Source organism: Etheostoma spectabile, chromosome 19 (assembly GCF_008692095.1).
Source record: "Etheostoma spectabile isolate EspeVRDwgs_2016 chromosome 19, UIUC_Espe_1.0, whole genome shotgun sequence".
Lineage (NCBI taxonomy): Eukaryota > Metazoa > Chordata > Actinopteri > Perciformes > Percidae > Etheostoma > Etheostoma spectabile.
Window position 1 is genome coordinate 3,341,608 of NC_045751.1, and position 24,332 is coordinate 3,365,939.

Consider the following 24,332-nt stretch of genomic DNA (forward strand, 5'->3'; position numbering starts at 1 on the left):
CTTTTTTTTAACAAAACGTGGGAAACGACTACTAAATCAGCAGAAACCTTTGACAGCGTGATTAAATTCAACTGAAGTCCATTAAATGGCATGGGATGTACAGTGATCTTAAAGCTCAGATATTTTTATAGGGACAAATCTACATGGAGACCAGCTGAGCCTTTGTTATTGAAGTCATATTTCCTCACAAATTTTGCAAAATGTTGAGCATGAGGACTTGTACCCTTCACGTCACACACTGCACACTCGCCTGCTTCAAAAAGAACACATCTGACTTATAAAAGAAACTCATTAGATTTGTATTGAATAAGCTCTGAGTCGGTGTAACTCAGACTGTTGCTTTTGTGCCTCTGTCTGTATGTTCCATTAGAGAATCACAGATGAATTGCCAAATTTCTCCAGTTTAAAGCATTGATTAATTACAGTGAGAATCACTGGCGGAACCAGAAGATTAATGTGGTGAGATTTGCCCCCTTTAGATAGCTATTGATTTTGATCTGCTTACAAATGCCTGTCTTCTCTTCCCAGGAGAGCAGAGGCTGTAAAAAGCACAAGCAATGTGCCGGCTGTAAATTACATTTTGTGAGGCAAAGCTTAAAATATGAGGGTAGTGAATTGAGATTCAGTTAATTGGGCAGCAAGTAGTGGTATAAGAGGTTACCGATGGCAACAAAGGATCCTGGAATTAGTGCTGGGCGGTATGACCAACTATTTGTAACACCATATTTTTTAAGATTTTCACGGTATATCACGGTATTTTCTTTCTTTTGCTTGACTGGGTCTTCATATAGGTTTGTAATGGCTTATTTTACCGTCAGTATTCAGTACTGTAAGAATATTGAAATGTCAATGTCGTCATGTTGACTAAAGGTTTCAATTATTAAAGGGTTTGCTTGGCTCCACAGCATTACACAATGAAGTAATTTGACGGAGAATGCGTGAAACAGTTACAGAATCTAAACAAGTTTTATTGTGCAAACTGCAAAGTAGTAGTAAATTAAACTTAAATTAAACAAGTACACATACCAACAACTGGTGTTGCTCCGCCCACCAGCCTCCTTCGGGTGTTTGAATAACGTTAGTGGTTTGGCGGAAGTATTTTGGCGAGAACACATCTTGAATCCAGCGTTTTAATCATTGCTCTGAACCCGTCTTCCTCCTGTGTTTCTCGACCGTCTGGATTGTTATTGTGCGATATTATAATGTCGCTCCTTTGCATGCTTGAAGTGACGAGTCTTAATGTCAGCCACGGCCGAGTGATGTTAGCACGGCGAGTACAGTAAAAATTTTAAATCAAATATTTTGTTGATGCTTTTAATCGATGTTTTTAACTTTGTCTTACGTTTTTGTCCTTTTTTCCAACACTTTTAATGCTTTTTTCCCCATGTTTGTCACTTGTTTTTTGACACAACACTACGTAACACTAACTTATTAACTTTGGTTTTACAGTTATTTTAGGAATTTATGGTCAATAAACCTAATTTATAGGATATTCTACCTAATGTTTGATTTAGAAAAGCAGAAATTCTGAATTATTTAGACTAAAATTAAAGGAATGGATGTTGATGGATAATCACAGACTGGAATATGTCAACTTTTACTTAATACTATTTCAAAACCACTTCAATTTTTTCAAATGCTACAAAATTGAATAAGACACCCCAGAATTACCCATCAGAATCACCCCAAAGAGCGTTGAGTGGAATCAATCATGTTATTTGGGGTAAATACAATTGAGTTAAAAATATAGGAAAACAGGTCAATCTGAGCCCAGGACAACAGGAGCGTTAAAACCAAAAAACTTTGGAACAGCAGACAGCTCCTCTCTTGTGCACATGTTCTTCTGCTGTGTCTCCGGTCTTTCTTCGTCCTCTATCTTTCTTCTCTGTTCTTGAATGTGCAATATCAAACGGCGCCTATCCCACCTTAACAGACTGTAATACTACCTGACCATCTAGCAGCTATGATGTTACCCAGCATGATGTTTGGCGGTGTAAATGTACAGTTATTAATGTTACAAATTATTTCACAAATTGTTGTGTGCTATGGTGTTTTGTCCTGTTTGAGAGAGTTAGTTGGCTTACCACCCAGCATTACCTGGAAAACTATATTACATGAATAAGTCTCAAACCCTTTGCTACCCTTTGCTACTTTTGTGATTTCACAGGACTCTTCTTGGTTTTTAAATCAAGATACTGTTTGCAACATTTCTATTTCAAGATGCAAGTCTGTCTGTACTGTAGCTTCAGGTTTATGTTGTCTCTTGCTGCCCACGAGTGATGCGCATGCAGTAGCGGAGGCAAAGTCGAAGACAATTGTATTTTTGTGCTTGTCACATTTTTGCTGTTCAGTCTCACCCTCAGTCACAACAAATCAGAGTGACTGAAGCATTTTATCTGTTGGAGACAGGGTTTTGTATTATTTGTGCGCCACTTAGAGGTATTCTTCCAAACACGGGATTATGCCCATTGGGATCTGCCTAAGCACACCGTATTAGCCATATTCTCATAAAATGGCATGAAAGCCACTTTGAAACGTAGGATGCTTCTGATATGCTTGTGTCAAGGGAACGGGAACCATATCTGGGAACGCGTGATCTCAGATTCAATTATGGTTCCATTTTAAATGAGATATCTTGGCTGTAAAAATCCCAGATTCTAGCGCTTTGAAATGGAAAAGGAGTAATGCACGAGACCTATATGTGATCTGCCAAAAAGACTTGTATCAAACGGATTTGTGATGCCAGTCTCGGTAGACTATTCATTCCTTTTTTTTTCACTGCGAGCGCAGGTATATTTAACTTTGCATTAAAATAGAGGATAGATATGAGAGCATACTCGAGACTGTGTCCATGGAAAATTGCAGATACACAGCTGCTCTGAGTGTAAAATCTGAGCAAATGCTTGTATTTGGAGGCCTTGGCACTGGGCTCATGATGACTGAGGCTGGCTGGCTGGGTGCTTAAGACTCTCCCAAATTTCTTCTTTCCTCTCTGTCCTTTCATTGTTTCACTTTTCTCATTTCAGTGCTTGAATATAATTCTTCACTGACAGAACTTCTTAACAAAAACGCCTCCCTCTTTCTTTCCAGGCTCTGACGTACCTGTAACTTTCAAGTGGATGTCTGCCAGGCCCACTATCCCAAACCTGTTAATCTCAATCAATAGAGCTAAGATGGATCATTGGTTGCAGGTCACGTAAGCTATGCTACGGGAATGTTTGTCTCTATGATTGAACTGTCCCCCGGGGTCCTCGTTAATTGAGCTCCCTGTAATCACACGCAGGCCCGTATGATCAGCGTCTGCAGCCCTGGAAGAGGACCTTGAGATGATCCTCTCGCCTGGATGTTCCATTTTGAGGCTGTAATAGAAATGGATTTTTGCCTTCTTCTTTCACATTCTGACAGACTTCTAAAGATCACTGACTCACCGAGCTCTTCACAAACATGTACTGTTCGACTGATCCCCGAAACCTTTTGACATGTTTTCAGTAGAGCTGTTTCAATGGCAATTTTGTGTCTGTTTCCATTGACTTAGCCTTGACTCAATGAATAAAACAAACAAGAACAGAAATATACATTTATAAAGCAAATCCTAGGGTGGATAGGGTGTTTAACGTGGACACACCTGGAAAGATTTTGGATTTGAACTTTTGTTGGAGTAAAATAAACTTTCAGTACAACACACACTGATTTATTTTCTTGCTGCGCTATACTGACCAGGGGCATACGTAGAGACAGTGCAGGCAGTGCAGTCACGCTGGGGACCATGTGGTGGTGGGGTCCATAGACAGAGTGGGCCCTCCAACAATGGGTTAGGCATAAAGTCAGAGTTACTTGCGGGTGATTCAAATTACCACCTCAGAAAATAAAAAAAATAAAAAAAATAGCCATTTGCTATAAATGCCCTCGACAAGGCAACCCCATTTTTGTCAATTTGTCCACAATGATATGACTATTTTATACATATAATACAAAACCTATAAACTATATAGAAAAAATATATTATTATATATTCAGGGGTGCAAAGTCATCAGGGCAAAAAAAGTAATGATGTGCGTGCGTGCACCAGGGCCCTTCATAAAAGCGTGCACTGGGGCTCATTGTGACTACCTTATGCCAATGATACTGTTATGGTTTTGGTGTTTTGCTTTTTCTGTTCTATTCTAACTTGTCTTGTCTCCTCGTGCGTGTGTAATTTCCGGTCTTGTTTTGTATTATGTTCTATTTCCTCTTTTATTGTGATAGTCCGGTTTTCTGTGCTTTTACTTCCTGTGTTTTCCCGCCCCCTGTGATTGCTTGATGTTTCTCACCTGCTGCCCAGCCCGTGTGCCACCTGCCTCTTGTTTCCTCGTTACCCTGTGTATTTAGCCTTTGTCTTCCCCTTGTCCTGTGTCAGATAATTTTGGGTTTGTGTGTAGTTCTCTGCGTCAGCGTGTTGTGTGTTTCCTGATTATTATTTTTTTCCCTCTTGGTTTCTGTTCATCTGGTTTCTGCGTTTTTGACCTGCTGTTGTGGATACATTTTGGTTTATGCCATTTTGTTACATAGAATCACAAGAATCAAGCTCAGTACCTTGTCAGTCATCTCTGCATTTAGGTCCAGCCTTCTCCACCACTTCATGACGGATACTGACTGAAGGAATGAAAACATATAAGCTATTCTCTTCAAGGCCTTGGACCAAAGTAGTTAGCAAAGTCCTCTTTGTCCTCTATGGATGCATTTCCAATCACCTCACAGTAAATCACTTTGCAATAATGAATGAGCTACATGCTCTATTCATCTTCCCAGTGAAGCTGGGCGGTCTAATTTGTACAAATATTTCTTTGGGTGAAAGCAATTAACTGTAGTGATGCACTAATGTGACACTGCAGAGCTGAATCATACCTCAGATGGTGAAGCAAAATAGGATCTAACGTGTTTCTCTTTAGTTAAATTCATTTGGGCGGAGAAGCCATTATCTCAGCAAACTGCCGTGGCTGAATAATTAATCATCCCATCACTTGTTTGTTTGACTGTCTAACATTTATCCCTCCATCCCGTCTCCTAATGAAATCCTTTCTTTAATTTGAGAAAAATGGTGGCTCGTTATGTTTAGTCCGGCAAAGTTCTAATTTGGCTTATGCATAATAAATTGCAATTAAATGGCACTTTTAATATACAAGGTCAGAACATCTTGTGGTATAACAAGAGGCCTTTTGGATTTCAAACACGTGACAACAGAATTCTTTATTTAAGACTAATACGTTGTGGGTTTTGCATTGTTCTAGGATTAGGTAGTTAGCACTTTACTGGGGTCAGTCTTCACCTGCTCCACGATAGCCAGACGATTTGATTAAAACCGATTATTGATTGTTAATTTTTTTGTACATTTCCATGCGTGATTTCAAAAATTTACATAGAAATCTGAGTTTGCTAATCACGTCCTAGACAAAGCAGCTAGACAAAGCTTAAATTTGGACATATATTTGTCACACGCAAGTTTTAATGAAATGTTTTGTCTTTGCTTAAGCCTTAACACCCATGTTGTCCTCACTTCAAATTAACTTTTTATTTTTAAATTTTATTTATGGAGCATAGTGCAAAGGGTCTTTTTAGAACATGAAACATGAGTTGGTCAGATGTAATGTAATAAAGTAGATGAACAGCCTAATGGGTTTTGCCTAATTATTTTATGTATGTCTTAATAGATCATGTGTACGTAAACAAAATAAAAAGTATTTTGGCCATATTTCCTGCATTCTTGCCTAAACTCTAAGTTGTTGTCCATTATCCCATTTTCTTTCAGTCACTCTGTTTTCTCATTTGTACTTATCTGGAGACAAAAACTTTGAAATAACAATCCACACATTTAAATTTACATTTACATTTGTCTGTTTTTGCTTGAAAAATGACCCAAATGGTTGATCAATTGTAATTGTTGCCAATATTTTCTGTCGATGAGCCAATTCTTTAATTGACTAATCATTTTAGCTCTAATTTCAAATATTGTATAAGCTCAGTATCTGTTTTATATCTTCATTTCTAAAGTAACTAGTGTAAAATGGAGTGGAGTGAAAGGTTTAATATCTCCATTTAAAATGTAGTGCAGTAGTGGCCGGCTTAGCTCAGATGGGAGAGCGGGTGCACATATAAAGAGGTTTACTCCTCGACACAGCAGCCGTGGGTTTGACTCCGACCCGCGGCCCTTTGCTGCATGTCATTCCCTCTCTCTCTCTCTCCCCTTTCATGTCTTCATCTGTCCTGTGAAAATTAAAGCCTAAAAAAAACACATCTATGATTACAGTACTTGAGAATACGCACGTAATAACTTGCCACCACTGGGTCCTTTACAGAACTATGTGGGGATGCAGTGGCTTTTATATTTGTTTTTGAGAAGCTGACAGTGTAAGGCTTTCACGTGACAATGACCAAAACACCGCAACAATGTTAGGCAAAGGAGGAAATAGATTTTGGCTGACTATTCATGCATGTGCCCACACTACAACAGGGTTTTTTCATGTTTTTAAGCCCTAATAAAACTAAAGTGAAACACCTTCTGAGTTATAATTGATTGCAGCTGTGGCTCAGTGGTAGCATGGTCACCTGCCAATCGGAAGGCTGCTGGTTTGATCGCTGGCCTTGTAGTCCCATGTCGAAGTGTGCTTGGGCCCGAGTTGCCCCCGATGTTGTGCCATCGGAGTGTAAATGTGTGTGAGTGTTCATCTGATGAGCAGGTAGCACCTTGTACAGTGTATGAATGGTGAATGGTTCCTGTACTGTGTAAAAGCGCTTTGAGTAGTCGTGGAGACTAGAAAAGCACTATATAAATACAGTCCATTTACATTAGTGATGGAAATGACACAAGGCTGTGCAGTATGTGGAAGGCAACCTGAGTTTTCAAAGCACAGATTACATGGCAACTGCAGAAACTTAGCCTTTGAAAGGACTGTGCTTAATTGAAAAATAATCGTTCCATGAGCTTAAAGAAATACACTAATCTTAAATAAAATCAGCTCCTTTCCACAGGTCACAGTTTGTCCCCTGTGTCCCTGTGTCTTTCGTGTTGAGCACACCATGATGCTCTTGGTGAAGCAACACAAGCCTGTGTCATCAATTAAGACACAATGTGCTAAAGCGTTACTGTGATACTAATGAGCTTGCACGACAGAAAACTGAATAAATACGAGAGATGCAGAGAAGAAACTGCTCCTTATATTTCTAGAGCTTATTTTCTCAAAAGTCCGTGCATGTCTTGTGTGAAGACAGAGACAATTGGCTTTCAGTCAGCCTCAGAAACGCCCCCCTCTTCTCAAACATTTGGATTTAAAAGGGAGCCAAAGATCAAATTGCACTTAAGAGAAAAAGTGTAAGCAGTCTAGAGCCAATGTTTAATGATGCCCTTTGTCTGTTTTCTGGGAACTTCACTTTCTAATCTCCTGGACTCTGTGAAGGCTTGCCAGGGAGTGGTGCCACATAAAACCCCTTGATTTCTTATTTTATCTGTGGACAACCCAATCGATCGTTGTCTCCCCTGCACCTGCTCCCCACTCCGCTCCTCTCCCCTCCTGAAAAGAGATAGGCCCACCCTGTGCATCCCACTGTCCAATCAGACTATTTAGGACCAGGCTATATTTCAGGGGGAGAATGAGGCACTGGGTGGCCAAGCGCTTCTCGGTGTCTCCCAGAAACAAGTGTGTGTTAAAAAGCATTGAAATTTCCCAGGATCCTGACACATCTAATCGAGATTTCATGCCCTATTTTCTCAGAGATCCGAAACTTCGCTCTGTCTTACCCCAAGCCGTATTTCCCCAAGGATCAAGATGAAAGAAAATGTTTTCAGGTTTTATTTGTTTTTTGTTGCTTTAAGGGCTTTTTTTTTATCACGCTGGAGCAGCTTTTCAATAAAGGTGCCTTTTTTGTTCTGTAGACAAAGTGACTGCGGTTGATTTGGTTTGTCTGAAAGGTAGTGAAAAATGTAAGGTCCAACAACTTTGCTTCTTTTGTCAGAATGATTTATTTGACTGCATGCATAGATTTGTCATAATTTCTCTCAAAATGTTTGCTAAAGGACTTCTTTCAGCCTTCTAGACCTTATATATATATATATATATATATATATATATATATATATATATATATACATTTCAATTTTATTTATAGTATCAATTCATAACAAGCGTTATCTCAAGACACTTTACAGATGGAGTAGGTCTAGACCACACTAGGACCCAACAGTTCTAGTAGTTTCCTACAGAGCAAGCAACAGTGCAACAGTGGCGAGGAAAAACTTCCTTTTAGGCAGAAACCTCGGTCAGACCCAGGCTCTTGGTAGGCGGTGTCTGACGACCGGTTGGGATTAGTGACGACCGGTTGGGATTATTATTATTGTATATGTATATATACAGTTGGGTTCGAAAGTTTGGGCACCCCAGGAAAAAAATTGTATTAATGTGCATAAAGAAGCCAAGAAAAGATGGAAATATCTCCAAAAGGCATCAAATGACAGATTAGACATTTGTATAATATGTCACAAAAAAGTTTGATTTTATTTCCATCATTTACACTTTGAAAATAAGAGAAAACAAAAAAATGATCTGGAAGACCAAGAAAAATATCAGACAGAACAGCTCGCAGGATTGTGAGAAAAGCGAGTCAAAACCCAAGTTTGACTGCACGATCCCTCCAGAAAGACCTGGCAGACACTGGAGTTTTAGTACACCATTCCACTATAAAGAGATACTCATACAAATATGGTCTTCATGGAAGAGTCATCAGAAGAAAACCTCTTCTACGTCCTCACCACAAAAATCAGCGTTTGAAGTTTGCAAATGAACATATAGAAAAGCCTGATGCATTGTGGGAACAAGTTCTGTGGACCGATGAGGTTCAAATAGAACTTTTTGGCCGGAATGAGCAAAGGTACGTTTAGAGAAGAAAGGGTACAGAATTTAATGAAAAGAACCTTTGTCCAACTGTTAAGCATGGGGGGGATTAATCATGCTTTGGGGTTGTATTACAGACAGTGGCACAGGGAACATTTCACGAGTAGAAGGAATAATGGATTCAATATAATTTCCGCAAATTTTGGACGCTAACTTGATGCCATCTGTGAAAAAGCTGAAATTAAAGAGAGGATGGCTTCTACAAATGGATAATTATCCTAAACACTCCTCAAAATCCACGGTGAATTACATCAAGAGGCGTAAACTGAAGGTTTTGCCATGGCCTTCACAATCTCCTGACCTCAACATAATTGAGTACCAGATATTAATTCTGCATGGTGCCCAAACTTTTGCAGACGCCATTTTTTTGTTTTCTGTTATGAAAGTGTAAATGATGAAAATAAAATCTAACTTTTTGTGACATATTATACGAATGTCTAATCTGTTATGTGATGCCATTTGGAGATTTTTCCATCTTTTCTTGGCTTCTTTATGCACATTAATACACATTTTTCCCTGGGGTGCCCAATTTTTTGAACCGCAATGAGTGTGTATATATATATATTTATATATATGGCCTGGAAGGAAACTTGAATTGGTTATTGCAAATATATAACAATAAATAAATAATTTACTTGCAAAACAACCCAGTGCATTTGGTAAAACAATAAAATACACAAAATAATAATTATTTTTCAATGAAGCCCATTTTCACCATATCCCATATCAACGTGTCTAGCTGTATTATCTGCTGCCATGTCACAGTGTCATCTATGGTGTCTGTGCTCTTGCAATGACATCACCCAGTCTTGCATTACATAGCCCAAACAGTCACAGTTGGAGCTCTAGCTTCCCAGCAGGAACCCATATTGGATGGTCCACAATCAATGACATCATGCACAAGCATCAACCTCTAATTCCATTGGGAAATATACAAAAAGGTGAAGTAATCTCAGCCCCCCTAAGGCTTTTTCTTCTGGTTTAAAGCAGTTGACATGACAGCAAGACATTAGCATCACAAGAGCACAGACGTGAAGTGATCGTGTTCTTTGGGGTTTGACATTTGATGTTCTTTCTGTTTGCTCTTTTTATCAAAAAAACACGCACAAAGTTACTTTGACTGAAACATTTTTGTATCTAAGAAGGGCTTACGATTGAAGTACAATACAGTAATGCTGTATCAAAGGATACTTGCCCTAGAACCTAAATGTCAATGCTACCAGAATGCTATGTTTATAATACTGAGTGCTCTAATACATAGTTATTTACTTAGCTGTACTTAATGTTTTACAGCAATACTAAACCATACTACATTAAAGGTGAGCCTTCTCTTTGGTGTAAAGTGTAAAAAGGGTTTTGAGGGACTGGTAAAAGAAAAGATGCTCCACAGAATGATTTAGAAAGTATTTTGAATGGCTGTACATGCCTGTTTCCGGAGATTTGGGTTGTCTTTTTGACATAGTGTGTAAGGTCTCGTTTTATATGTAGGCCTACTTTTATATCTACTTCCATTTCTACTGGTCTTCTTATAGGTGCATCGCTTACAGTCAGCGGGTGTTGTATTTATTAGTTAATTGACGTAACTAATGTAATGAGTGACATGGTGGGCTCCTGAGCTACGCTGATGCCCTTTTGTGTATTTGTGTTATTATTTGAATGGCTTTATGTCTTTCTTGTTGTGTGCTGTGACCAGTCTGACTTGTATGTTTCATTTGTCACTGCACACAAACTAATTTCCGTCTATGTAGTTCACTAATTCACTTGAAATTCTCAGTTTTTCATGTAAGTGATGATGGTTCAGTCAACATTTGTGATTTTGCATTCTCAAAGTCCAAAGTGATTGAACTTACAAACAAACAGGTATGTAGCAGAATTTGTACTTCATGTGGGAAGGAAAACTTTGACTTTACAAAATACACATTAGTTGGTTCATAGTGTGTACAATGAAATGTACTAAATGTCGGGAGTGCAACATGTGAGTTTTTAACAAATGTCCTTACATAATAAAAATAAAATAGAGCTGTGAGCTATGAATGAATGTAGCAAAGTTGTAGTTTGTCCTGCAAGAGACTCCCTGCCTCTCAACATCTGTCGCAAAAAGGAATTCAAAGACATACTGCAATAGTTTGGCTTATTACCCTCTTTTGCAGCATTTGGCACTCATTTCAACATATATTTGTCCAGTTGCAGCCAGGAGCATTAATAATAACCTCCATGCAACACTGAGACCATTGTCACAAAGGAGCGGAAAAGTCTCAAAGGAATCACTATTGACATCACAGTCCCTTTGCTAGAATCTATTGGAGAGACCAAACAACCATGTCTGATAAAATGCTGGCGTGTCACCCTCGCAGGTTGCCAGTAAGTCTGCAGGGAGTGTGCACGTCAAGGACACTCACCCTTGACATTTAATAGCAGGTGGGACCCAATGGATCAGTCATACAGATTATCAATGGGCAGAGAGGAGATGAGAGGATCCAAACGGAGAGGGGATAGAGGTGGGAATATTTTATGACTTGTCCCAGGTCAGTCCTCGGGGCAAAAGGCACTGTTTGTTTATTTATTTATTTATTTTGCTTTATCAGTGTGATCTGTAAAACAAAGCATATGTTTTTTTTTTAGTCATTCATTTTCATTCATCACTTACGGGAATTTTCCTTTAACCCTTGTACGGTATTCGGTTCAAATTGACCCATTTTGAATTTTTTCCAAGAAGAAAAATGGTACAAGTTTTAATTTTTTCTACCTGAAAATGAATGGCCTTACATTATTTTCTGTTATAAACATGTATTCCTGACTCAATTCAGAAAATTATTCTGGATATGACCACGTGTTTTTTCCATAGTGGATTTTTAACATGAATTATAACCTTATGACAAAAAACAAATCCCACTTCCATTTTTAATTGTGTTCTAGTAGAGACTGATTGCATTCCTTAAACATATATGTTACCTCAATTGTTTAAAATTGAAATAAAGACAATATTTGTTAATAGATTATGAAGGAACATTTTATCTCAGAATGGTATTTTTAAACCCCAAATAAGTTACGGGTCAATTTGACCCGAGGGATATGAGAGGGTCCCGAAAGGGAAGACAACACAAAGGTTAAAGTGTGCAGTTGTGAATAAATATCATGACCTTTTAAATAAGTAAAATTAATAGTACCACAATTAAAAAAAAAAAAAAACTACTCTACTAAAAAAATAAATCCTCAATTAAATATGTGATCTATTTCCTTCTAAAATGAGTTGAAGTATGATGGTGCATATAAAGGAAATACTCAAGTAAAGTACCATTACCTCAAAATGTGTTTGTAGTAGTATTTGAGTACATGCTGCCTTCACCACTGAAAGTGACTTATTGTTCTTCTTCTTGCTGGATGTCCTCCATTACCCCACCCCTTGCATGCCAGATTAGCTACAGACCACAAAGCACTCGTCTGGGATATTTTGTGATTTACTGCATGAGTCACTTAGGCAGAAGAGAGCGCCCCCTACTGTGAGGAGTCAGTGCCAAATTATTGAACTGGAGCAAGAAAAAAAAAAAAGCTCCCTGTCCCGACTGTCCAAATGGTTTGATGCCTTGGCTCTACACATTACGGAGATGGATTAGGTTAACGACCCCGGCATTGACCTACAATCCCTCCACGGAGGTGTACATATGACACAGTTGTTCATATTTGTGGCCCTGAAATATAGATGGCCATCTGATCCGCAGTCCGGTTTGGATGCCAAGGCTTTCTCTCTCTAAGAGTTATATTGCTTTACAGTAAAGAGTCCCCTGATGAACCTTTTCGCCCATGGCCAGTAAGCACTATACATTATGACATAAATGTAACTCCTGGATGAATGATAGGTTCCTATAACCCAATTTCCCTTGAAATACTGTCATTAGAACCTTCTGTGCTTACGTAATTCTTGCTTTGAGTAGGCTTTCATTTATTTATACAAATGTAAGTAATAATTATAATGTTAGGTTGCCTTTTTAATAATGTAATAGTGTGACAATGTTGTTATTTTAAGGCTACCCTCCTTGCACAATCCATAACGGGTGTGGTCAGGAAACATGTATTAGTTTAGAACATGCATGTATAGCTTTTTTCAGATTAACTACTGAAATTGAAGATGCATTTAAAGTGAGTAGTTGCAGAATTAAATGGATTATAAATCCGTGTGTAATTTAGGTTTGCCTTGAAAACATGGCCACTTCAAGCATTTTGTTAGAGTTGTGAAGGTGTCAGAGATGATAGCTCACTACGTTACAGAACAAAAACACAACGTTCCCCTGGGACTGATGGGGTTAAAGTTACTAAGCAAAGGCTGCTGCTTTATATGGACCATTGCTGCTGTTGGTCACACTGTATGGGAAAACAATTACCTAATGCATACAAGCTAAAAAAAACTGCTGGTAGAATACTTTATCCATAGGGGAGTGTAGCAATGTGCTAACATGCAATTTTCAAATCCACAGGGAAAGGAAGAAGGCAGTGAAATGTAATTTGTTAATCACTGTAAGCAGTATTTAAGCCTCCTGAACCTGCTAAATCACTTTTCTGCGATGCATTCTAATTGTTACCTTAAGTCACACATTATTATTCTATACTAATTAATCGTTCATTTGACCACTCAGACGGCGCTTCGGCATGGAACTATAGCTAAGTCAAATATGTCCATTCCCCCACACTGCACTTCTTTGTCTACTTGGTGAATTCAAAATGGTTGTTTTCTTACAGCTCCCTGGGTGCGGTGTAGCTAGCCAGGAGCATGCTGGGAGGGCCTGACAGGAAGATGGTGCTGGACCAAAGCTACAGTAGTCTGGTAAAATTATCTAATGATTGTTGCCTTGGCTGCCACGCAGAGAATTCTCCTGAGTAGCATAATATTTAATATGCCAGTGTTTTCAGAGGTTTTTTTGTTGTTGTATTTGTTCAACCCAAAGCCAAAATTATTGACTGCAAGACTGTGACAATGTCTCTGGGGACTTTAGTGTAAGACAGATTTTAGGAAGAAGCCCATCAGTACCTGGAGTGAAAGAGCTGATTTGTCAGTTTGTTCATCTGACCCTTTATTAGGTGTTAATTTGCTGCCTCCATATTGTTCCTGTCCAATTCTATTCCTGGAAAGTCACACAGAATTACAGAATGATTCTGATATATTGACCCTTCCTTGTGTTTGATCTTTAAAATATAATCTGCCTTCCTAGTAAGTCTTCCTGACATTCTTTTGAGACACACTTTTACAAATTACCATTAAAAATAGGGGCAATAGTTCCACGTTCCCTTTCATTTTAAGAATCCCTATATGCTATCTAAATGCTAATGATCTAATTGCTATTTGTGGGCATGAATAACTTCCCCAAAGCCAGAAACCAGAGCAGCGAGACTTAGACATGTGCTGTCATCAAGATGTAGAGGCCAGAAATGCCGTACAGGAGAATGATTGTGATGGACTTTTTTTTTTACCCCAAAATGTTTGATTTTTTTGTCATGCAAATTTTAAGGAGCAAAAAGACAAAGGACCTAATGAACCTCTGATTTTCTGCGATTCTGATAATGTGCAGGGTCAGTAGCACCTGCTTTATATCCTCTTGGATTACATATTCATATTACTAGTGCACTATTTTGGCAGTTCCTCTGCTATATCATTTAGTGCTGCATTCCCAAGCACGTATTAGGTTTTATCTTCAATTTAACATCTGCTGCCAAATCACATGCTTGAAGTACAAAGTCAAAGACGCATCCTTCCACCTGGAAGTGATGAGAATTCTTACAGACAAGTAGCACTCGATAAAGTACACATCAAGAGCTTGTTATCCTTAAAGCCTTTTATAAAGTAAATGTGTGTGTGTATATATATATACTGTATATATGTGTGGGTCTATATATATATATATATATATATATATATATACTGCATATATATATATATATGTACATATATATATATCACATACATATGTGTACATATGTGTGTTTACATGTACACTGTGTATATGTGTGTACACAGTCTATACTGTATGTATATATTGCATATACTATGTGTATATGTTTATATAGTATATATATGTGTGTATTCTGTATATATGTGTATGTGTATATACAGTATATATGTATATACTGTGTACATGTGTATATAGAGTATATACTGTATGTATATACTGTTTATATATGTTTATAAGTATATATATATACACATATGTATATACTGTATATGTGTATATGTGTATATACAGTATATTGCATGTATGTATGTATGTATGTATTTATTTACAGTATATACAGTATAATACATATGTACGTACTGCATATATACATACATAAATACATACATACATATGTATGTATATACAATATAAACAGTAAAATGCATACAGTATATGTATGTTTGTATGTATACATGTATGTATATATAGTGTATAGTGTACATATATACATATACTGTATATAAAGTGTATATATACATACGTATATGTATATACAGTATAATATGTGTATGTATACTGTACATATATAAAGTGTATATATATATACATATATATATATATATATATATATATATATATATATATATATATATGTATACTGTATGTATATATGTTTATTTGTAAATACTCTGCATGGTTGGATACATGTCCCATTGTGTTAAAGGTTTTCTGCAGTGAGTTTATGGGTTTATAGCCTTTTAACACTGCTTCTGTACTGGATTATATATGTTTGACAGCATCGATGTCCCTTTTTACTTGGATCCATGTGAGCCTAACTGTTGCTCCACCCTCTGAAAGGCGACAACAGATGTGCATGGGATAATCCTGCTAACACTCCTGCTGTGTGCTCCACTGTGTGCATCATGTTGCCGCGATATTACTCAAATCTATGCTCAAATAAAGCGTTTTCCAGCTGACACATTGTGAACAACAGAATGATGAACAGATGAACGCCCACGTTTATGTTTCTAGCCTACAGGTCGAGCATGGAGGGCTGACCATTGACTGTAAGTGTCTGAGGCAGACAGTGGGAAGCGTGTAGGATGCTCCACAGCGACCGTGCTGGAGAACTGCGCTGTCCTTGGTGCTGGAAGCTGCTGAATGCAGGGGATTTGCTTCCTGCACCGATACTAACGGGTTTGCAAAATCAGACTCTGCTTTCAGATAGCATGTCCTGACAAATGATATGAGAGTGCTGAACTGGCGCAGACACTGAGGCGGCATGATAAAGCAAAAAAAAATAATAAAAAGCCCTAAAAACACGGGTGATGACGAGCACGGTTGGCTCAATAGGAGAATGTTTCCGAGTTGTTTATTGTCTCATGTGAGGGTTGAAGTCGATTAAAACATCCGGTTAATTACACGAGATATTCCTAAACCTTGGAAATAAATAGGATCCGTGTTTTGTTTTTTTCCCCTTTTCTTGGAAGACGGTGGCAGTGTGGTGATGTGGTGTGAAATACATTTGTGCGTGTCTCGGCAAGGCAATGTTTGACTTCAAATGCCATATTTAGGAAAAAAAAAAATTGCTTGATAGTATTGAGTGATTGGGGCGAGGACGAATGGCATCGTGTGATAGGGAACGACGGTTGAGCCCAACAAGGACCGCGTTAGAGCCAATCGGATTGGAGAGCTTCTGTGTGCATAAGCGGTGGATGGAGCTACTCTGGGTATACTTCCGCGTCAAATGCGTGTTCATATGTAGGTTGAATGGATGAAACGGAGAGAGCGGAGAGGTATAGGCATGCTGTGATACGGCTCTATATATTTGCCGGCAGGACTATCTTCCTTTTAAAGACAACCTCCTCCTAGCGTTAGTTTCCACTCAGTGATGTCGCGTATTTGTGTGGCGCACCTGTAAAGAGCGAGACAGGCAGAAGCCGGCTTTTTTAATTATTTGATTCCTTTTGTTTCTTCTGTTCCTTTTTTTTCGTTTTTGTTTGATGCATTCTCTGAAAGGAAGTCATTTCTGTGTTTTGATTTAATAAATATTTCATTTCCTCATTTTATCTTGTTTGTGTTGGCTTTTTATGTTTCCAAGTTTGAACTAAGAGCGCGGAATCATCATTTTACGAGCTATTGGCCAGGTGTTTCTTTCAGAGATTGTTTGCCTAAGGACGTCCATAACTTTCAATTATAGAAACGGTAAGATATTTTTTACACATTTTCTCGTTCACCTGAAACACATTTTTATTCGATATATATATATATATATATATTTTTTTTTATCCTGTGACATTTCTTTGAAGACAGTGTGTAGAGCAGATCATGCATTCACTGTAGTGTAAGGCTGTCTTATTGCATGCAAACGCGACAGGAAAGTGACCGTGATGCATTCATGTCTTTATTGACGGCTGATTATTATTATTATTATTATTCTTTTTTAAACCTGAAAGTGACCGTGATGCATTCATGTTTTTACTGACGGCTGATTATTATTATTATTTTAACTGTGAATTACGGTGCCTTGGCATATCATAGACTTACACGACAGGACAAGTAGGCTATCTGTGCACATGTGCTCATTTCTTCACAAGATTCAGACATGGGCTCATGTATTGCTCCAGTGTGTAGAATTGTAGGGCCTGGAAGAGTACTGAAAAACGTGGGATCCGCACAGTAGCCTAGTCGGTTATGTTACCGCATCTAAAGTAAAAACCTTATCATGTTGGAAATATTTCACTAACACGGCACATTAGTAATTGAAATAATGGCTGCAGTGAACTAATCAAATGTTGCCAATTTAATTTTTAATCTGAAATTTCATCAATATCTTGCATTTTATTAAGGATATGAATTTAGAAACATGGCCATATACACATGTGATTACAACTAAGCCGTAGGCTATTGTGAGGACCCCTTCCTCGATGGAAATGTAAAATAGCACATAGGGCTGAGTTGGAACTTCAGTGTAACTCTTAAAAGAAGTAATGCTATGTAGGTTAAGGGCAGCCGGTGTATTGCACTACTTGGAGTTGCTGGATGATACGTTCTTAATTCTGCTATCATAGGCAGATTTGAATGGAATTTTAATAATCTTAATTGTAAAACATATATAGCCTAGGCTACTAAAAGAAATCACACTCTGGATTTAGTTAATCGTTTTCATGCCAGAGGCCACTTAGAATCAGCATTCCCAATTGATTAGGTTTTGCTTTTTATTCCTTATATTAATGCAAAATGCAAATTTCTGTCTTGTAACAGTGGAGCCTATGCCATCTAAAATAGAAAACAATGCTTACAATTTCCTGATGTGGCCTAATTGTAGTTCATTAAATTAAACTCTAATCTACAATGTGGCTTGTTTTCCCTAAATACCCCAGGGACCCTGGTTTAGGGCCACTGCTCCCGCATTTTTATTGTTAGTTTTTTTTCTTCTTCTTTGCATCGACATTTTTGCTCGATATGGCACCCAGGCTAGATAGGTAGCATTAAGCAAAAGTACACCTGCAGCAAATCAATAACTTGATAGTGCATTTCCGGGGTAGAGACAAGGTCTTCGCTGATTGGCTGAGGGTCCGAGTAGTTTACTTACGGTGGACGTGTTCCCGCCACCGCCCCCTTTTCCACTGCGCAAAGATTGAGACCAACAGTTTGATGTCTGCGGACTTCTCATTAATAAATACACGTGACGCGGATTGAACAACGCAAGGTAAGACACCACAAAGTAATAATGTAAAAATACGTGCTGGCAAAATTAACTGTGCCGGCAATGTACATAGAAAAAGGGCATTTAACGAGTTACGGTTGCTAGCAAGGTCCAACTCATGCTGTCAGCACGCCAACAGTCGGACATGTTGCTGGCAGAACTTCATAGGAAATATTCTTGTTTTAACGTGACATAACGGCCAGCATTATCCAGCGTTAAGCTAGCTAAATGCATAACTTATGTATTAGTATGCGCAGACCCAAATTTTTGGTGCTAGCTAGCATGCAACTCACTGTTTTGAGAATTGAGGACCAACAACTGTGTTTAATAAACGCCGCAGTGGCTGTGACAATAAAAACTTGCTTTTCGGCGAATTTGTCCGAACCGCGTTTGACTAAACCACACCACATGCTGGGCTAACGTTAATAAAGACTAGCATGAAGGTGCAGTTTCACAAAGTTATGCTTAAATGCAATAACACAACAATGTTTGGCCGTTTGGCGTTCGCTATAGGTTAGGCAACGTTGGTTTGGGATTATTTACTCCAGTAATTTGGATTTCGCATGAACCTAGTTTCAGTCGCAGTTGAGTTGGTTGCGCAGGGTGCCCGCAGTAGCACAGGTGTCACTGATTAATCAATTAAGCAAGTCAGCTCTTAACGCGCCCCTTTTATCCACCTTACGTTGTAGTTTGCCTGATTAGAAACACCTTGCAATTAGTCGGTTTCAAGCGTCACAGTTGACGTTTTCAACATAGCATTTTTTATATTTAGTCACATGTGTGCACACAATGGCAATTATTGTGATAGTTTATCCCATGGGTTTATCATTTCAGTACATGAACCGTAGCTATGTGATGTTTGACATTAATGAATATAATCATAATTAACGACCTGATCTCATGGTGATTAATACTGTCACTCATAGCCAATAAGGCAGTTTGGGGTTTATTGAACTTCAGGCAAATGAGCAGGGTGTTGCTCATTGCAGTTTTTGTGCTCAAGGGCTTTGAGAAATGAACAAAGGTGTATTCTTTCTACTTTGCATTTTTCTGTGCGTATGATTGTAGTATCTGGTCTTGAATATTGAGCAGGTGAATGTGCTGAAGCCACAGGCATCTGAGTTGTAGTTGGCAGTCTGCAGTGAGTAATCGTCAGTTGGTAGGTCATGAAAAGATTACATATTGTGGAGCCAGCAGCTAAGAGCCTGACCAGTTAATTTACCATGAGGTTGCCAACACACAGGATAGCTGTGGTCCTGTGGGCATAAGGGGACTGCCCAGCAAATGAAAATGTTGACAGTGCAGCAATTCACCAATCACCTGAACAAGTTAAGCACTAAAGTAATGAAAATACCACAATTCTTTAGTATGCAAAAAATACGAAAACAATTTTTTAAAGAAATTACCTAAATCAGGTTCTATTTTATTTAGGTGTTGGTGGTTTTAAGAGCATGCTGAAGTAGAGATATTGTGAAAATTTGCTACAATATACGTTGTACGAGCGCGCAGAAGACGAGATCTTGATTCAAATTGTCATTGCTGATCTCATCACAAGTCCAGCTTTAGTATAGGTAGCACTCAGAGATGCCCCCGTTATTTATATTTCGATATATACATATATGCTGTTTTTAGACCTTTTTCCTCTTCAGGTTTCATGCAACTTCCAGAATTTCATCAGCCTCTGTGCTACTGAGAGTGACAAGAGATAAGAGCGGTTGTCTTTATGTATTATTGAGCCCCCACGTTTTCCTTTCTAAATAAAGGCTGCTGACAGAGTGACTAAAATGCAGGACAGTGAGTGAACTTCCAAAGGCCACATCACTGTGCTTTATACGGAAATGTGTGCTGCTATCAAAACTGGGTTAGTATACAGTAGGGCTCTTGGAACAAATTTCAAAGTCCAAAATAATTTGAATGCTAAAATTACTATTCAAATGTGTATTTATTTTTTATAAACGTTAGCAAATCTCCCTCTCCTCGCCTAGGCCTACCCGCATGTGAAAACAAAAATGCTTTTATAATGTCACGTCTGATGAACAATAAGTTAGTGGAAGTGAGAAACGCAAGACATTGAGAGGTCTTAGATCACGGAGCCAATGTTTCTCACTGAGTAATGTTAGCAACCTTACAGCGGTAGTGACGGGCTGCGGCTGGAAATCATTTTAACATGACATTAAAATTGACATCCACTGAGCCAAAATGCTTGTTATCATTTGGTAGCTTGTTTGTGTTCCTAACTGCGTCGAGATATAGGAACTTAGCTGGGAGCTTCATGTAGACAGCTAAAGATTTTGTTAGCTGCCCTACAGCTCTGTTTTCATCTACTTCATATATTACCTTCTAATAGCTGTATATGCAATAATGTGAGAAGTGTAGTAAATATGAATAACAGACTGCATTTGAGCATTGAATATACAAATATTATTTGAATATTTAAAAAACAACAAACGCAATTGAATGATATAGAGGATTGACAGCTCTTGTACACAGTGGGTGTCTTTAGCAAAAAGAAGCAGTTTTGCCCCTTTGTCCATACATAAATGTCCATCCCATCCCCCTTTTTCCTCTTCATGGCCTCTCCCTCTACTCCCCTCTGCAGAGCATCTAGTCTGGGCTCTGGAGGCTGAACAGGACTGTTTTTATTGGGTCCTCATTGTCAATTGGCCACAGGGTGGCCCTCCCTCTGCATGTGTGTGGGTTATTACTGGAGGCCAGCAATGCAGTGTCACTGCATCACAGAAGCTTTTATAGATAACCACATCTCATGCTCTGTATAGGTGTTATGTGGTATATGGTGATGCGTTTGTTTGGCTGTATTGGTGTGTAGGGCTATGATGGTGAGAAGCAGAGGTGGTTAAATAAACCTTGTGTTGTCTAAACATTCCAGACATTTCTTTTTCATTTTACATTATTAGATTGGCTCTCAAAGCAACTGCATTGTAATGTCTGAACCCTAATTTTAGTGTTTGTCAAAGTAAGGTTAATAGTCAAAGACCTCTAGTAAATGGCACTGGCACTTAACAGACTGAAACGTCACAACCTCAGCGATAAATCCAGTACCAAATGATCCCAAATGTCACTTTCTTATTAGTTTTAGCCACTCTTAGTGTTGTCATTTGTATACATATGGTTTCTCTTGCTTTTCCAGCTATCATGGTAGGTAATTATGTAGCACTGGCATCAGCATCTAATATTAAGCCCAGGTTTAGCATCACACTGTCACCTTTTTTCTAAGACATGGCCCGTGCACCTATTAATATTTAAGAAGCAAGGCCAGTATCTGAAAATGTACCTACCCAAAATTGTCAGTCTGGCATTGATTATTTGATATTAAGTAGCATCAAAGTACCCCTAGAGTTAACACTTACTCAAATAAAAGCCGGGCCTTTATTTACCTAAACCGCACAAGGTACCCGACTTTTATTTAAAGCAGGCTTCTGTTAGAGGCAGGCTTTTATTTCTAATTCCATCTGTTTGGTAAGTATAATTGTTTTAAATAAACTGTTTTAAATGAAAACCCATAGTGTTCCAGTGGACAGAGAGCATTAATTTTTTAAGAAACATTTGCAAAAATATCCCTGTATACAACAACAGCCAGAAGGGCGACAGAGCAATTCGGGTCAGAAATAATCATGTGTCAGTTTGAACCCTGTAAATGTACCGGGTATTTATTTCAAATATAGGTTCTACGGTATTGCTGGTAGATTATAAGAGCATTCAGCAGTTAGACCAGTATCTGATTAACGTTACAGACAGCAGCTAGCTTTATTCCTAGCTCCAGGCTAACTCTTTTCCTCCCACCTTCAGCTAGCTAGCTGTGCTCTGCTCCTGACTGCTAATCTCGTCGGCTCATCCTTCTGTTTCTTCCAGTCTCGGATTCTCCGGGGGTCAATGTTGAAAATGTCTCGCAGCTTTTTCACCCGAGTTTTCCTCCGCATACTTTAAAGCTCTTTTCGTTTTGTTTAAAAGTCCGTCACTAGCAACAGAGCCGTCATTCTCTGCTGTCACTAAATGAGACCCGCATCACATCCAATGTAGCTACTGCTATCTATTGACACCTCTACGTTACTTCACTAAACTAAGTAACACATACAGCTGCACTGACTAAAATACCGGTAGAACAATAATCCAGAAAAACAAAGTGTGGAAACAAGCATTAATACATTGTTGAATCTGTCAAATTGGTAGAAATCTACATTCCAATAAACTTAAATGCACATTAGATGAAAGGCACTTAGGAGATTGTCTGCACTATTTTTTTTCCCTGGCCTTAATTTGAGGCCGGCCTTTATTTGTCCATGTTGACCGCGCCCCCGGCCACTATCAGAGGCCCGGCTTTTAATTGACTGCTGGTCTTTTATTTAAGGAATCCCGGTATTCATAACAATCAATGATCAACTTCTTATTGTTTTGCTACAGATGTATTATACAAGCAAAATACAGTATAAATGGCAACAAGGCATATAATATTCACAGGACGCAAAGATCCAAAATGTATCAATAATAAATATAAATGGAGATTATAGCTAATTTTTCATTTTTCTAATCTGCCATCACTTTCCATGCTGAAATAGGACCAGTTCCAGAAACATGCATTCTTGTCATTAATTCTATCAATATGTTAATCTATTAAGCTTTTGCAAATGTATTTGGAAGTTTTGAATGTAAAGCTAGCATTCTCTTGGCAGCAGTGATGCCATTTTGAATACGTCTTTTTAAACTTTTGTAATAAGGAGGTATCATTTAAGAGTAGCACAGTGGGAGAGCATGACCACATCCAATATATTAGATAAAGCAGCACAAACCTTAAAAATTCTTGCATTCCCAATACACAAGCATTTAAAAACCAGGAAGACCATCTGAGCACATGCAAGAGTAACTGTTACCAACAGCATATTAAACAGTTGCAAGAATAAGCAACACATTTGATCATAACTTTCCCAGTTTTCGTTATTAAATCAAAGAAAATGGTAATACAGAGCAGGAAGATATGGATTTTTTTTTTTTTTGATTCGCAGAATAAAAAAACTTAACTGAATTTTATTTCAGTCAGACTCCGTGGTATTTTTTTTATTTTTTTTCTACTGACTTGGGATTCTTTTTTTTTTTCTTCAAAAGTGTTGGTGAGAAATCGTGCACTTTTAGCGGGCAGGCTGACAATTATAACTCACTTTTCAGTATTCTGATGTAAGGGAGCTGCTGCTGCTGCAAAACTACCCGCTCTTCATCCTACTCACTGTAGCATTGCCCCTTCAGGACAAACTGTAATAAAGTATTAAGAGTGCTTCTATGTTGGCCTTTTTGCTGATCTTTAAATGTTAATCTGTGAACAAAGCTGATTTTATAGTATTAATGGTAGAGCAAAGATACATTGTAACACTAAGCAGAGGTTTGAGGTGTGGCCTAGTAGCAACGTTGAAGACAGTCGTCGTCCTGCTATCACGTGACGTAATTGCTCAACCATGTTCCCTTGTCCTTGTAATTAAAATGATTCAAAGTTGACTACGTAATTTAACTTACCAGGTGAAAATCAAAGTTTTTGCTCCACAGTACTACCTACACCTTGTTTTTTTTATCAAGGTACAAGTAGTCTGGATCATTTTACAGCATTGTATGTTGTATGTAGCATTTGCCTTTGCACTCTTCAGTGTGTGGGTAGACTGGTCACATCTATGTTTTCAGATTGGATATTTTGAACTGTTACTTGTGGGCTTTTAGTTTTCAAGGACAGGCTGTGCATGTCAGTGTGTTCTTCACTCTGCAGCTTGTCACGCGTAC

The 24,332-nt window shown here is 38.3% G+C and overlaps 1 protein-coding gene and 1 long non-coding RNA gene across 6 annotated transcripts in view; both read left to right on the forward strand.

Annotated features, from left to right (window-relative positions):
- Positions 1 to 13,734, forward strand: part of LOC116707317 (uncharacterized) — a 146,849-nt gene extending 133,115 nt beyond the window's left edge. The window contains exon 3 of the long non-coding RNA XR_004336462.1: positions 13,656 to 13,734. This is a non-coding gene — a long non-coding RNA (uncharacterized LOC116707317). The remainder of the gene's footprint in view (positions 1 to 13,655) is intronic.
- Positions 13,735 to 16,629: 2,895 nt separating this feature from the next.
- The window catches only part of elavl2 (ELAV like neuron-specific RNA binding protein 2), a 46,044-nt gene continuing 38,341 nt past the window's right edge, over positions 16,630 to 24,332 (forward strand). Inside the window, exon 1 of one of the 5 annotated variants that reach the window (XM_032544647.1) lies at positions 16,630 to 17,050. The gene's annotated coding sequence lies outside the window, so the exon portion shown is untranslated. Of the gene's footprint in view, positions 17,051 to 18,431; positions 18,558 to 24,332 lie in introns of those variants that run through there. The other 4 variants (XM_032544645.1, XM_032544643.1, XM_032544644.1 and 1 more) reach the window with 4 other exon arrangements.